This window comes from Callospermophilus lateralis, chromosome 17, assembly GCF_048772815.1.
Source record: "Callospermophilus lateralis isolate mCalLat2 chromosome 17, mCalLat2.hap1, whole genome shotgun sequence".
Taxonomy (NCBI): domain Eukaryota; kingdom Metazoa; phylum Chordata; class Mammalia; order Rodentia; family Sciuridae; genus Callospermophilus; species Callospermophilus lateralis.
Window position 1 is genome coordinate 29,832,390 of NC_135321.1, and position 14,422 is coordinate 29,846,811.

Sequence of the window (14,422 nt, forward strand, 5' to 3'; positions counted from 1 at the left end):
TAATAGCTTTTAAAGTGGAAGAAAAACAGCAACAATGTTTTAGAAAAATGGGCTAAAGAAATGGCTATAGAAACAAATCCAAATGACCCTTAGCCATATAAAAAGATGTTCAACCTTCCTTGCTCATACTAAGAGATATGCAAATTAAAATCACAAGGAGATGTCATTTCTCATATACGAGATGAGCAAAAGTCCAAAGTTGATAGTATGCTTTGTAGGCAAAGCTTTAAGAGGACAAGCATTTTCTTTATTTCTGGTGGAATGGAAAATTGTACAACCATGAGCAACAAGAATTGACAAAAATGTATATTGACCTTTAAACCCAGCAATTTTGACATCAGGAATCCATTCTAAAATTTGTCAACAAAAATACAAAAAAATGATATAAATGAGGGGCTCATTTCTAGATTATTTTTAAAAGCAAGAGACTAAATACTATATATAAGCAAATGTTTGGCAACAGGAAATTGATTGAATAAACTGTGGTCCAGTCATGCAAGGATTACTGTGTTGCTATGAGAAAGGATTGAGAACTATCTATAGGTATTACTGTGGAGTGACATCTAGAAGATATTGGAAATAAAGAAAACAAGAAGAAGGAAAATGAGCTTGAATTTGTATATGAGCAGAATACAAATACACAAATATATATGATATATATTTATAATATATTCTACCCACATAATAATATCTAGGCACTATTTGTAAACCTATAATTTTTTAAAAGGTGGTTACTCATATCAAAGGGAAAGAGTTAGGTGGAAGGGACAGAAAAAGAAGTCAAACTTAGCTATACCTTGCCTTGTTGATTTGACTTTGGAGCCATGTAAATATTCCCTGCATTAAAACAAAAACAAACAAACAAAAAAAGATTTTTATAAAACTATTCTTAAAAGTTAAAAATATGATTAGAAAAATGAGCCCAAATTATGATACCTCGTTGATATCATAATGACACAGGAAGGAAATAAACCAAAAAAACTTTTAAAAAAACCACAGTATTTGACCATATTTCCCTATTGAAATATACCCTAATGTGTTAGTCAGCTGTGTGTTGCTATGATCAAAATAACTAAAAAGAACAACTTATAGAAGGAAAATTTTATTTGGGGCTCACAGTTTCAGAGGTCTTAATCCACAGACAATGGAGTCCATCACTCTAGGTCCAAAGTGAAACCACTCATCATGAGAGAAGAGCCCAGAAGTCAGGTGGGGCGGTGGGGGGACAAAGGGAAGATGCAAACTTGGGGGCACACCCCCAGTGACTTACCTCCTACAGCCATGACCCACCTGCCTACAATGGACTAATTAGGTTACAGATCTCACAATCCAATCATTTCACCTCTGAATACTCCTGCATTAACAGAGGAGTTTTGGAGAAATTCCTGATATTCAAACCTTAACACCTAAAGACAAAAATTCTGATAAAATGAAAACCTTAAACTTTCTCAATAATCATATTTTTTATCCTCAGGCTATTAGTACAACATGAGATGAAGCTAAAGATTCTTGATTTGGAAGAAATGAAATTACAAATGTAAAATGGAAGTATATAAAACATTAACATTCCTGAATTTGAATTGCCACATTTTGTATTTAAAAAATATTCCTAGTCTGTCCTCAGAAAATGCTGAAAAAGAAAATAGCCTGCCTTACAGAAATGGATGTCTCTAGTACCCAGATTGTGGCCTTAAAATACTACGGCCCACTAAAAGGGACAAAAGATCCTAGGAGAAATTTGATATTAACATGAGAGCAGAAGATGTACCCAGAAAAAACTCATCATCAAAAATACCAGAAATGTTATCAAAGACATACAGGGTCTAGTCAAAAGGACACAGGAAACAATTAAAGAGTGCCTCACTGGCCAACAAGACATTTTGATTGTTGATGAGGATGATAATTGAAATGGATTAAAACACCTATATGTTTAAATCAATGTGTTCTTAATGATTTTTTTAAAAAACTAATTAGAATCCATTATAAGATGCCAGTGGTTTGAATCATTATTTTGAAAACTAGTAAATGAAGGGAAAGAGTTAACTAACTATCCTGCCTTTCCTATACAAACTGAACTGCTGGGCTATCAAAGGGTAGAAAAGAGAAGAGAAGTTTCTTCTTGTAGAAGTGCCTAGTTAGTAAATGCAAAGGGAACATAACATAGGTTAAAAAAAACAAAATTCCTCTATGAATTAATGCACCATCACAAGCCACAAATATCAAAAAGAGAGAAACATCCAGAAAATAAATGTCTCCTGATAGAAGAAAAAGTCCCCATTAATGAGTTTATTTGTTGAAAAACAAGTTGAACCTGTATCTGATCAAGCCTTCTTCAGATCTGATATCAATGCCAGGAAATACAGAGGAAAAAGAACATAATAACTCTACATGGTTACAACCAGAAAAATATTAACTATGTTATTTGTTTACAGAGAAAATAATCCAGTTTCTCTTGCAAGCCATAAGTAAGAGGAATTAAAAAAGAGAGAGAGATCTAAGTGGAACTTTTGAATTAAAAAGAGACTCATGTGAGTTAGCTATCAATACAATGCCTAGGCCCTATTGGGATCCATTCAAGGAAACAAAAAATCCAAATTTTTAAGAAAGTGATATTTATGAAAATTAGAAACTTAAAATCTATTTTGACTCCTTTTATATGTGAAAATAATAGCATGGTTATTTTTAAAACTATTATCTCTTAGAGATACATAATGAAACATATAGAGAAGAGATGACATAATTCTGGCAGAAGCAGTTCAGAAAATATATCAAACTAGTTTGTATATAGGTAGGTGCAAGAAGACATTATACTAATCTGTTTGGCATATACCTTAAATTTCCCTAATAATGTTTTTAATGTGGGAAATTGAGAAGGTAGAATAAGTCATTTTTACAGTTAATAAGATATCTATCTTTAGATAAGTTTTCCCATTTCATTGGGCAAGCAATGACTTGGAGTCACATGGACACAATTGCAGGGCTTTATGAGACAGAAATATGTGAACTTTATATGCTTTTATATAATTCACATAGCTTTCACCAAAAGTTAGTGCTGTCAAGCCTTTGTATTTCATGTAGTTCTCCAAGCCTCACGCTTATAGCAATAATAGTGCAACTGCAAGGTCTCTGGCAGCCAGAGCTGAGCTTCATTCAGAATTTCCAATAAAGGTTCTCTGACCTTGGTAAAGTTGAACTTGAAAGGTTGTTTGATTTTTTTTTTTAACAATTGACTCACAATGCCTGACACATAATATAATAATAATATCTGCTGAATAAAGGAATAAAGAAATGACAGGTCATGTGATTAGAGTGTGGACTTTATATTTAAGAGATAGAAGTTTGAATCATAGCTAGTCTCCTAAATAATAACATATATTCCTACAGGATGGTTCTGAGAATAGTTTAATATATGACACATATATAAGGTGCTAGTCATTTAGCATATAGTCAATGCTTGATAAATAGCAGTTAATGCTACATACATAGATGTTTCAGAAAATACTTAATGAAAAAATATATATGTATAAACACACACAGAATATATATATGCATGCACATGTGCGTGCGTGAGTGCGTGTATGTGTGCGTACGTGTGTGTGTATGTGTGTGTATTGAGAGAGAGAATGTGGACTATATCATGAACAACAGCTCAGTAAAACTTAACTTATGTACTGGGCAAAGAACTGGATAAAACTTGGCACTGTCTGTCTTGAATTACAAGTTTGACATCAAAGTACTTAACCTCACCATGCCTGACAAAGTTAAAAACACAACAGGGTTTATTTAAATGCCATGTCTAGTTCAGCAGTTCAATCTTTTGACATAAAATATTTAGCATTAGGCAGATGCAGAATATGGAAAAGTCACTGATATTTATGTTTTCCCTAAGCAATAAAAGCACACGGTTAGTGACAGTTATAGACATTGGCTCTCCTCGCTCCACCTTACACCGTGAGTACGCGTTCCTTTTTTGTGAATTGCTGGACCAGCTGACCTGGATCCCATGCATGTTAGCTCTTGTATTGCATTGAGCTTCAAGGACTGCAGGACATGTTAATCAATTTGCATCTGGAATGCAATGTTTTTGTGTGGAAGGGGAAATATATACAGAAATGTTTACTCTATAATATAGTCTTACCCGAGACCTCACCCTTCAATACCATTAGTTAGTGCCCAAAGGAGGACCACAACGCTCATCTCTTTAGACGTGGCCAATTGTCTTTATGATCCCATTTTTAAACAGAGCTGCTTTCAGTGCTCATATGCATAATATTCCTATTCTTTTGTGTATGGTTATGTCCCCAAGGTCAGAGATGTCAGGCACACAAAGTCTCAGAGGTAGAAAGGACCTAAGAGATAATCTAATGAAGTCTTAGAATACAGTGGTTTGTCTGAGGTTATAATGTGAGTTTCGGAGGAACTATGCTAGAACTATGTCTCCTAACTATAGCTACCCAGAGTGCATTGCTCTTTCTACTAGTTAAAGCTGCCTCAAAGTTGGCAGCTTTCCAAAAAATATTCCTGGCTTTCAAAAAAAAAAAAAAAAAACTTGTAAGCACAATGAAAACACCTAGTTCCAAGGTATCTTCCTTATATCCTCCATTACTGAAGACCCCAAATCATGGGCCAGTGACTAGTTCAACAAAGACTACTGGGAGGTAGTGATTCTCATTTTGTGATATTTACATACAAGAAAACCACATGCTTTCTGGGGGGAGGCAACACCAGGTTGGAAAGGATGGTTTTTCAGTGTTAACAATGCTTTCTCACACACACACACACACACACACACACACACACACAATTGACAATGGTAACTAGAAGCTAGAATCTGATTAGGGAAAGAATGAAGTTCCCACCCAGAATCCATGGTGATCTCTTCAATTGGTTCTTCTATTTTAGTTAATGTGGTAAGAACAGCTGGCAACTGAATCAACCTATGTCCCCTGGGAAATATAATTTTCTCTTCTATAGCATCCTGAAATTTATTGTAAAGTCCTAGCATCAAGTAAGGAGACAGGTTGACATTTGTTGTGTCCACAGCCCAGTTGTTTCAGGGCAGTGGGGTAGTTTGTGAGAAAGCCAAAGAAAACATCCAGAGTCAGCATGGCAGACAGATGTTTTATTGGGGAAACCTTGCAAGAGATCAGTAACTGCTCTAAGAAGAGTTCAGCACCTCCAAACCTCAGGGTGTTTGCCAAGCAGCATCTCCTCTTTCTCAAGGTGTTTTGCACAGTGAAGGCTAGCAGGAAAAGTGACAAAAATCCTTTCCAGAGTGCCCTCAGTTCTGCACCCATCCCCACACAGGGGTTTTACATAACAGGCTACAAAAGTAGTGACATCATCAACATTAGCTTGCTTAAATTGCTTATATGACCTGCATCTCAAAGAGCGACTGTGCTGGTGCAAAAGGGGATAGTGGCTTCCTACACATAGCACTCACTTTCCCAGGAATCTAGAAAGCTAGTGTTCTTCGAGATAATATGCATCTGAACTTTCCAGCTCAGGCTTGCTGTCATTGTTCCCCTATTTGGCTAGATTTTGGGGAACAGAGAGCGAGCATTTAGGGACATGGTGTATTATTGTCCCCCTTTTCTTCAGAGATGATACCACATTCCACGTGTACTGGCAGACACGCGTGCAAGAATCATTATTATTTTCATCCAAGTAGATGCCTACAAGTGTGCAGCTATAAAATCTCAGGCAGGGCAAGAAGGTAACAGGCACAACATGCTGATGGCTACTAGGTACAGCAGAGAGAACCCAGATTAGGCAAAGTCCCCACAGGAGAACCAAGCTCCCTTGCACCCCCATGTTTCTTTCTTAGGCCAAAATTTAGAACTTCTTTAAGAGAAATATTAAAGAGAGAATTCTACCTCAACAACTCCTTGCAGGGGATTGACAAGGGACTTGAGTGGTGGGTGATGATAGGTCAAATGCACTGAGTGGCAACAGCTCTGCACTCCTGGGATGTCTCACAAGCGAGCCTGCATGCTGGACATGTTTTGGTTCTGCTCCTGTCCTTCATAGGCTGAGCCCACATTCAAATCTGCCTTTTAGCAGGGGGTTGGGACAGCCTTTTCTTGTACAGATTGCCCCACTGCTGATGTGACCGTTCCACATGATGGAAGTGGATCAGTACAGAGGCAAGGTGGTAGTGGCACTTTATTACAATGAGCTAGCTGCTGGGAAGACAGAGGACTGCAGTACTAAAAGGCAACACAGAAAGGCCAAGGAAATCTTGAGGGGTGGGGGTTTGGGGACTGGAGCTAGCACTGCCAAAAGGGGAGATTTTAGATTGGCAGAAAGTTTGAGAGTCTGTTCTAAACACAGGGCATAGTCAAGCAAAGGTACAAAGACTATAAGTAAGTAGCCTTAGATATGAAAGACCTCTCATTTATACAAATCAGAACTGGTCAAACTTGTCTTATGCAGGATTGTTAGGAAATGCAAGCAGATGCATTTCAATGTGACAATTCTATAGCTAGGGAAGTACAGGGTCAGAACTCACTCCACAAACTCTGACAGCTACATAGTTGTGTGTGTGTGTACATATGTGTATTGAAGAGCTCATGTTCAGAGGGATTGTAGGGAATAAAACAGTTTGAGTGAAGTAGAGGATTCACATAGAGCAACATGGGCAATTGATTGCTTTTAGGTCAATCATCAAATAAGGATTTGGAGTGCCTTAAAGTCGATCTGATTCTCTCATTAAGATGACTGAAATAACCAGCCCACTAAACAGTCAATATGGTTATTTCATCCATCTTAATGACCCGATCAGATCAAGTCTTGGGAGATCTTCAGCACCAACTCCAGAGGGAACAAATCCTACACAGATGTAACAGCAGCTCTTGTTGAGCTCTTCTGATTTATAGATGAACTAAATCACAAAGAAAGCACTGTTGATAAGCAAAGTTACTAAAGGTCAAACCTCAGTGAGGCAAAAGGGAACAGTGTAATTTTGAGTAAATGGACAAAGATTGCAAAGAGAAATCCATGAAGGAACTTGGACCCGAGCAGCAATTTCATGTCACAGAAGTATGAAGAGGCAATACACAGTTACAAGTCAGAGGAGAAGAGCAAACTGAGGGAACAGTAGGGTCAAATACATGATGCCTCCCTCAATGATCAATAGCCGAGATCTTCACAACATAGCAAAGTTTCAATGAGTTTCGACTATTGATGACAATATTAGTGATGGTGATGATGATGATGATTTTTGATGACAAGACTAATATGGTCTTCTGGCCAGAGGGAACAATATTCAAGAAAGATTGATAGCAGAAATGATGAAACAGAATTCTGGAAGTTTTCTATGGGTGAATATGAAGCAGGAATTAGAGAGAACCAGACCTGTGAAGTGACCTTAACAGAGTGATGGCAGAGATACCAAACCCAGGGACACTTGACTCAGTGGAAGAGCAGGAAATGTGCATTTTCCATTACAGAAAAACAAAGTAGTCTGCTTGGAAGAGGTCTAAAGGTAAGGAGAATGCCTTCCCAGACTTGGGCTCTTACAACAGTCAAAGGCCACACCCAAGTCTTAGTATCACCATGACAATCCAGAACTATAGGGAAATCTTCTAAGGGTACAAATCCAGACTTCAATATTTAGACATTATAATACCAAATACAGATATTTGGATAGTTCAGGATTCAAGGTTGAATTTTTTCTCTCACTCTCATTCCCAAAAATGGTATAGCAACAGGCACAGTGGTGCATACCTGTAATCCCAGCAGATCAGGAGGCTGAAACAGGAGGAGCATGAGTTCAAAAGCAGCCTCAGCCAAAGTGAGACTCTGAGCAACTCAGTGAGACCCTGTCTCTAAGTAAAACACAAAATAGGGCTGAGATATAGCTCAGTGGTCAAGTGCCCCTGAGTTCAATACTCGGTACCAAAAAAAAGTATAGAAAACAAGGTATTCCATGTACAATAATGTATAGAAGCATTTCTCAAATTATCCTAGTATGAAAGAGACAAGTATAACTTCTTAAAACTGTGGAATGAATAAAGTTTAAGCTTGATAGCTGGAGAGGGACAGGGAGAGTCCTGTCCACTTGCCTTCTGCCTCTCACTGGTGGTCTAACTGGTCTTTCTCTCCTGTTTCATGTGACCCCCATGTTTCAGACCTTTCTCATAGCCCTGTGGTTCCATTAAAGTACGTATCTCATATCCCATTCCTTCGTCTTTTCTATTATTACCAATCCCATCAAATAGCTGACACTCCAGCAGTTACTTCTATATAAATCAGGATAGGGTAGTTTATAAAGAAGCAATAAATAAACACAAAATTATAGTCACAAGGCTCATTCCCAACATGTCCATGTAGCAACTCAGGGGTCCAAACTAACATAGGCTTCATGTGCTGCTCTGTCTCTCTCTAGTCAGAATTTCATAGTCATCAGAATTAAGAATTGGAGGCTCATGCATGGACTCCTGAAGCCTTAAGGAACACTGGGCCCTATCTCCAAAGTTTCTGATTCTGAAGGGGACCCCTGATAATTTGCATTTCTTAAGTACCCAGGACAGGTTGATACTGCAGGTCCTAAGACCTTCCTTTAAAAACTCCTGGGTGGAGTAATGATGCTCAAGTCTGTATGCACATTAGCATTACACAGGTAGCCCATAAAAGAGTTGTCTGCTGAAGCCCAGTCTCTAGAGATACTGCTATAATTGGTCGAGGGTGGAGGCCTGGCATCTAAAATTTCCCCTGTATAACCACAGCTGCTAGTTTACAAGAATATAATATAAAGAATGGTCAGAGGATTTTCATAAAAGATCTCATACTACAGATGAGAAAACAAGTTAAATATGACACAGTGGGCCAACAATACCTCCATGTCAGAAACCAGATGTCCTGGATCCCAGGTGCTGCCATTTTTCTTAATGACTCACAGACAGAAAAAAAGCAATACATTAAGGCAAATTTGCCCCTGAATCTCTCTCCTTCTGCTTAAAACAAATCTGCCTCTTTTCAGAGGGAAGTTGGCTCTCAGTGTAGCTGTTTTCCTCAGAGCAGAGTGGGCCTATCTCCTATTCTGGTGAGGTTAAGCTGAGGATACAGCCCTGAAGAGGTTACCGAGCTGTCCCTGTCCCTGTCCCTCTCCATTCTTCAACTTTGACAGCCTTGGCTCCCTAACCCAGCCTCACACATATTCTGTTTCTGCCATAGGGTGAGGGACATGTGGCTGATCCTGAAAAAGGAATGAGCCCCTTCCTGAAGAAAAGAACCAGAAAACGAACAAAACTGCTGTGGTGTGCCCTTTGGTATCACATTGACAAAATTCAGGCTGCCATAAGGCAGCACAAGAGGAATCTCATTTAAAAAGCAACTGAGGGAGATAAAACTGAGCTACCCAACCATCTCAGATGCTAGTCCTCCTCTGCCCCCATCCCTAACACAAACACACAGTGTTCATTCTCCCATTACAGAATTTTACTGAATTTATCAACTCTAAGTAAAAAATAAATAAATAAGAGCTGATCTGCCGTCCTTTACAGATTTTGAGCCGATTTAACAACCATCTGATAAACACGCCCTGCATTTCTAATGGACTTGCCTGACATCTTGGTGGAAAACTAAGAAACATCGCCATCTGCTGGCTGCATAGCCCAGGTGCATGGAAATTTCCAACTCCTTTGCCATCAGGCTCTTCATTAGGTCCGGGATACTACGAACTGGTTGAAATTCACTGCAAATTGTTCAGTGCATTTTGCCAAATCAGACTACAGATTACATCATGAAATTCTGATTGCCTTTCTGGTGTCTTATGCATATGTATGGACAAGTTGAGGATGGGAAGTTTTTTGCACGGTGTATGCTTATCTTTTATTTTGTTATCCTTATCTTTTCTTGAAATTCCCAGTATTGGGAAGTATATGTGGGAGCTTCACTAACATCAGTTGAGCTTTTTCCACCTGCTGAGTATCACAAAAGGATCAAAGGACACAATGAAACCTAAGTGAGAGAAAGTTTTATTCCCACAGTCCATAAGGCTCTGGGGTTTTGATTCATATGCTTCTTTACAGTGAAACTAACATGTAGGAAAGAACCTTCAGTCAAATCAGGAGATTTTTACTTAAGGTAGACAAGTGAATTTGCTCTCATGGGCTGTTTTGCTCTATATCCTTCTTAGAAAATGGGAGAGGGAGACTCTTATGACCTATCAGACAGGCAGGGGGGCCTGATGCATGATCTATGTGTTTGATTCCTCTTTCCCCTTTCTCATCCATTTCTCAGATAACATCCCACACAAACACATCTCTCCATCCACCCACCACCTACTTGCACAGTTATGACATTTCCAGAAGCCCAAAGCAAATTGCACAGTAAGGTTTCTCTTGCATTAATATGTGTACTAGTGGAACTTCCTTCGAGTGCACAAAAGGATTAATAGGGGGAAAGAGCCAGCAAAGAATGCAAAGTATGAAAATGGGAGCTGGTTTTGTCTTTAGTGGTGAGATGTGAGAGTGAGTGACGCTGTTACAGAGCCTTGGGAGAAACTGAGGCAACACAAAAATTCACCCTTCAAACCCAGAAAGATTTCAGACATGTTTCTCAGAGTAACAGAAATGAGTTTATAGAAGGGACAGTGACAGGGAAAAGGGACACTCTCAAGGGAGAGAGTAGGTCTTCTCAGAGAAGAGAGGTTCAATGGGCTTCTTCCACACTCCAGTTTTATTGGAGATCCCAGAGAAGTTTCCAGAGAGGCCCACCCAGGTCTATTTCTTCATTTTTGACTGACAGCAGGATGACATCAGACTTTCAATTACCCACTGCCATGGCAACTCTAGGTCACCTTGGCCCCTGCTGACCTGCTTTACTTGGATTCTTAACCAGACGTTCTTATAGATTTTATGGTTAGGAGGAACTATCCTCATCTCCCAGAGTTTCAGAATCTGGTCACAGAAGTCTCCCCCTTCAGTGTAACTTGGGTTCCTCTTATCAAAGTTCTTTTGAGCCTGTATTTATCCTTCAGTTAACAGGTAGTTTGCTGAGGAATGTGACATAGCCTGTCCACTTAGGTCATTCAGTGCTGCATATAAATTGCTTCTTGGATAAGGAAGCATGTGGGGGTGAGCACAGTGGGCCCATTATATAGAATCATTCCCTTAACTCCATGTTCTTACTATTCATATTTGTCTGTTCCCTAATAATTCTTTCAATCTGATGGGAATTTATTCCGTCTTACACCATGAAGCACCTGTGCATTCAGCATCATTGGCTATGAAGCAACCCTGAGGTCAGATCTGACAGATCTCTTTTTACCTCTCTGTCACTTTTCTGCACTCCCTATACCTTCCCTAATTGAGTAGGGCAGTGGAAAGCCCTTGTCCCTTATGTCTGAGAGTGGAGAAGTGGGGGAAAAGGGAATGGGTAGGGGTAGAGACATTCACTCTAATGGTTTTCTGCCAGTGTCTTGGAGGCAGTCTTTCCAGCCTTGCCATTCAACAATGACTCAGCATAAAAACAGAAGAGAGCTCACTCTGGGCATGAAGAGTCCAAGCCTGCCATGTTGTCATCTGTGGAAAAGACTAACTGTTATTCTTTCCCAAAACAGTGATCCTCCGGAAGAAATAAGCTTTAAATTCCTATGTGGGTAGAGTAAGAAAACATAGAGTTTATTGCAGATATTAAACCTGAGATCCTGGAAAAAAGGGAATTTTCCCAAGGTCACATAACCTACAAGTGTCACACAGTTGAGTCTCCAGCTTTGGGAGGTTAGAAATCTTAGACAAGATTTCTCACTATAAACTGTTCTTCATCAGTGCCACTGCAATAGGAAAGTCTTTGACACTGTGATAATTAATCATGAGAAGTCCTACTCTTCATTACATCACCCTAGCCTAGGCAACCCGCTAACCCTAGGACCTCTTTTATCCATGAATCTCTTTCTATCACAGGCAATTAATATAAGCAATTCATACTAAGTGTTAGAGAACCAGGCCATATAAGTATCCTGTAGCCCTGAAGGTGGCAACTCTTAACAATGTGCACATAAGAAGAACGTACAGGGAAATAGGCTGTATTCCTCACCAAGAGGAATGATTAGTTCAATGATTAGTTCCCAGAGTTCTGAAAAGGAAATCCTGGTTCTGACGTTGAAGAGCTGAGCAAATTACTCACTGTTATGGTTTGAATATGAAGCATCTCCAAAATTCATGTGTTAGGCATTGCAGGAATTTTCAGAGGTGAAATGATTAGATGATGGAGCTGTCAACTCATCAGTGGATTAATTCATTGGGTGGAATAATAATTTGAGTGGACTACTGGGTGGTAACTGTAAGCAGGTAGTGTGTTTGTGTGTGAGGAAGCAGGTCCCTGGAGGTATGCCTTTGGGGATTATGTTTTGTCCCTAGCTCCTTGCTCTCTCTTTCTCTGCTTTCCAGTTGCCATGAGTGGAGAAACTTTCTTCTGCCATCCCTTTTCACCAAGATGTTCTGCCTCATCTCAGGCCCAGGGCAATGGAGGCGGCCAACCATGCATTGAGCCCTGAAACCATGAGTCCAAAACAGACTTTTCCTTCTCTCAGTTGGTTTCCTCAGGTATTTTGGTCACACAATGAAACACTGCCTAACACCCACCCTCTTGTAGTATTGTAATAAGGATAAAATAAGCTCCACAAATAAAGGATTTTAAAAACTGTGTGTGCACCTAGTAAGCAAAAAAAGTGAGCTTTGTTTTTATTGCTATTATATCACTCAGTGAGCGACCAGATCTGAACCATGATTTTGAGAGAAAAATCACTGTTTTCTTACCTTTCAGCATTTATTATATAACAATCTTCTCTCTACTACTCGTTTTCAGGTTAAACGAAGGAAAAATGAAAAAGGAAGAAAAAGTTGGAAAATCCTTGAATCTTTAACAAAGAAGTTTTAAATTAGGAAAAAAAAAAAAACATCGAGGGTGGGCATACTTTGCAGATTAACCTAACAGCAGACCCCTCTGCAAAATTCTTGTTGCTATTTATTTTTTCAAATGACTGTGTTTGTTTTCAGCAATAACTAGAAACATGAGTCAATAACCTCCTTTATGGGTGTTAAGAAGTGATCCTTAAATCAGAAGCACAGCTCACAGGAAGGGCATTTGAAGTAATCAAATTGCTTAAATGCTATTGAATACACAGTGGCATATGGAACAATTTAGTATACAGCAGAGAAGGCTAAAAGTGAGTTCTAGTGCTGAGCTCACAGAGAATCTTCTATGAGATAGCCAGGTAACCACTCCAGGACTCAATAATTTTTTTAATTTTCTTAATTTTAATTTGTTATATATGACAACAGGATGCATTATAATTCATATAGAATTATAATTATAATAAGAATTACACATACAGAGCACATTTTTTCATATCTCTGGTTGTCGCCAAATTAGAGTCACACCATTCATGTCTTCATATATGTACTTAGGGTAATGATGTCCATCCCATTCCCACTGTCTTTCCTACCCCCATACCCCCTCACTTCCCTTCCTTCCCCTTCTTTCTATCTAGAGTTCATCTAATCCTCCCATGCCACCCCCCAACCCCATTATGAATCAGCATCCTTAAATCAGAGAAAACATTTGGCATTTGTTTTTTTGGGATTGGCTAACTTCACTTAGCATTATATTCTCCAACTCCATCCATTTACTTGCAAATGCCATGATTTTATTCTCTTTTAATGCTGAATAGTATTCCATTATGTATATATACCACATTTTCTTTATCTGTTCATCTACTAAAGGGCATCTAAATTGGTTCCACATTTAGCTATTATAAACTGTGCTGCTATACACATTGATGTGGCATGGCCCCGTAGTATGCTGTTTGTAAGCTCTTTGGGTATAGACCGAGGGGTGGGATAGGTGGGTCAAATGGTGGTTCCATTCCCAGTTTTCCAAGGAATCTTTATACTGCTTTCCATATTGCTGCCCCAATTTGCAGACCCACCAGCAGTGTATGAGTGTGCCTTTTTCCCAGGCCTCAATCTTCTGCAAAGTGAAATATTGGATTCAAACCTACCTAAAATCTCTTGGATTTTCAACTTTCTAGTTAAAAGTTAGAAGTTTTTAGAGTTTAGATAGGTGCCCCCCAAAAGTTCCTGTGTGAATGCAAGAATGTTCAGAGGTGAAATAATCAGATTATGAGAGCTGTAACCTAATCAGTGGGTTACTCCATTTAATGAGTTAGTAATTTGAAAGGACCATTGTACTGGGTGGTAACTATAGCAGGAAGAGTAAGGCTGGAGCAAGTAGGTCTCTGGGGGAGTGCCCTAGGGGATTACATCTTGTCTCCCTGGCTTCTCCCTGTTGCTCTCTGCTTCTTGGCTGCCTCCAACACCACTTTTCCACCATGATGAGTTGAACAGCTATCCTCCAACACCACTTTTCCACCATGATGTTCTGTCTCACTTTGGGCCCAAAGCAATAAAGTTGA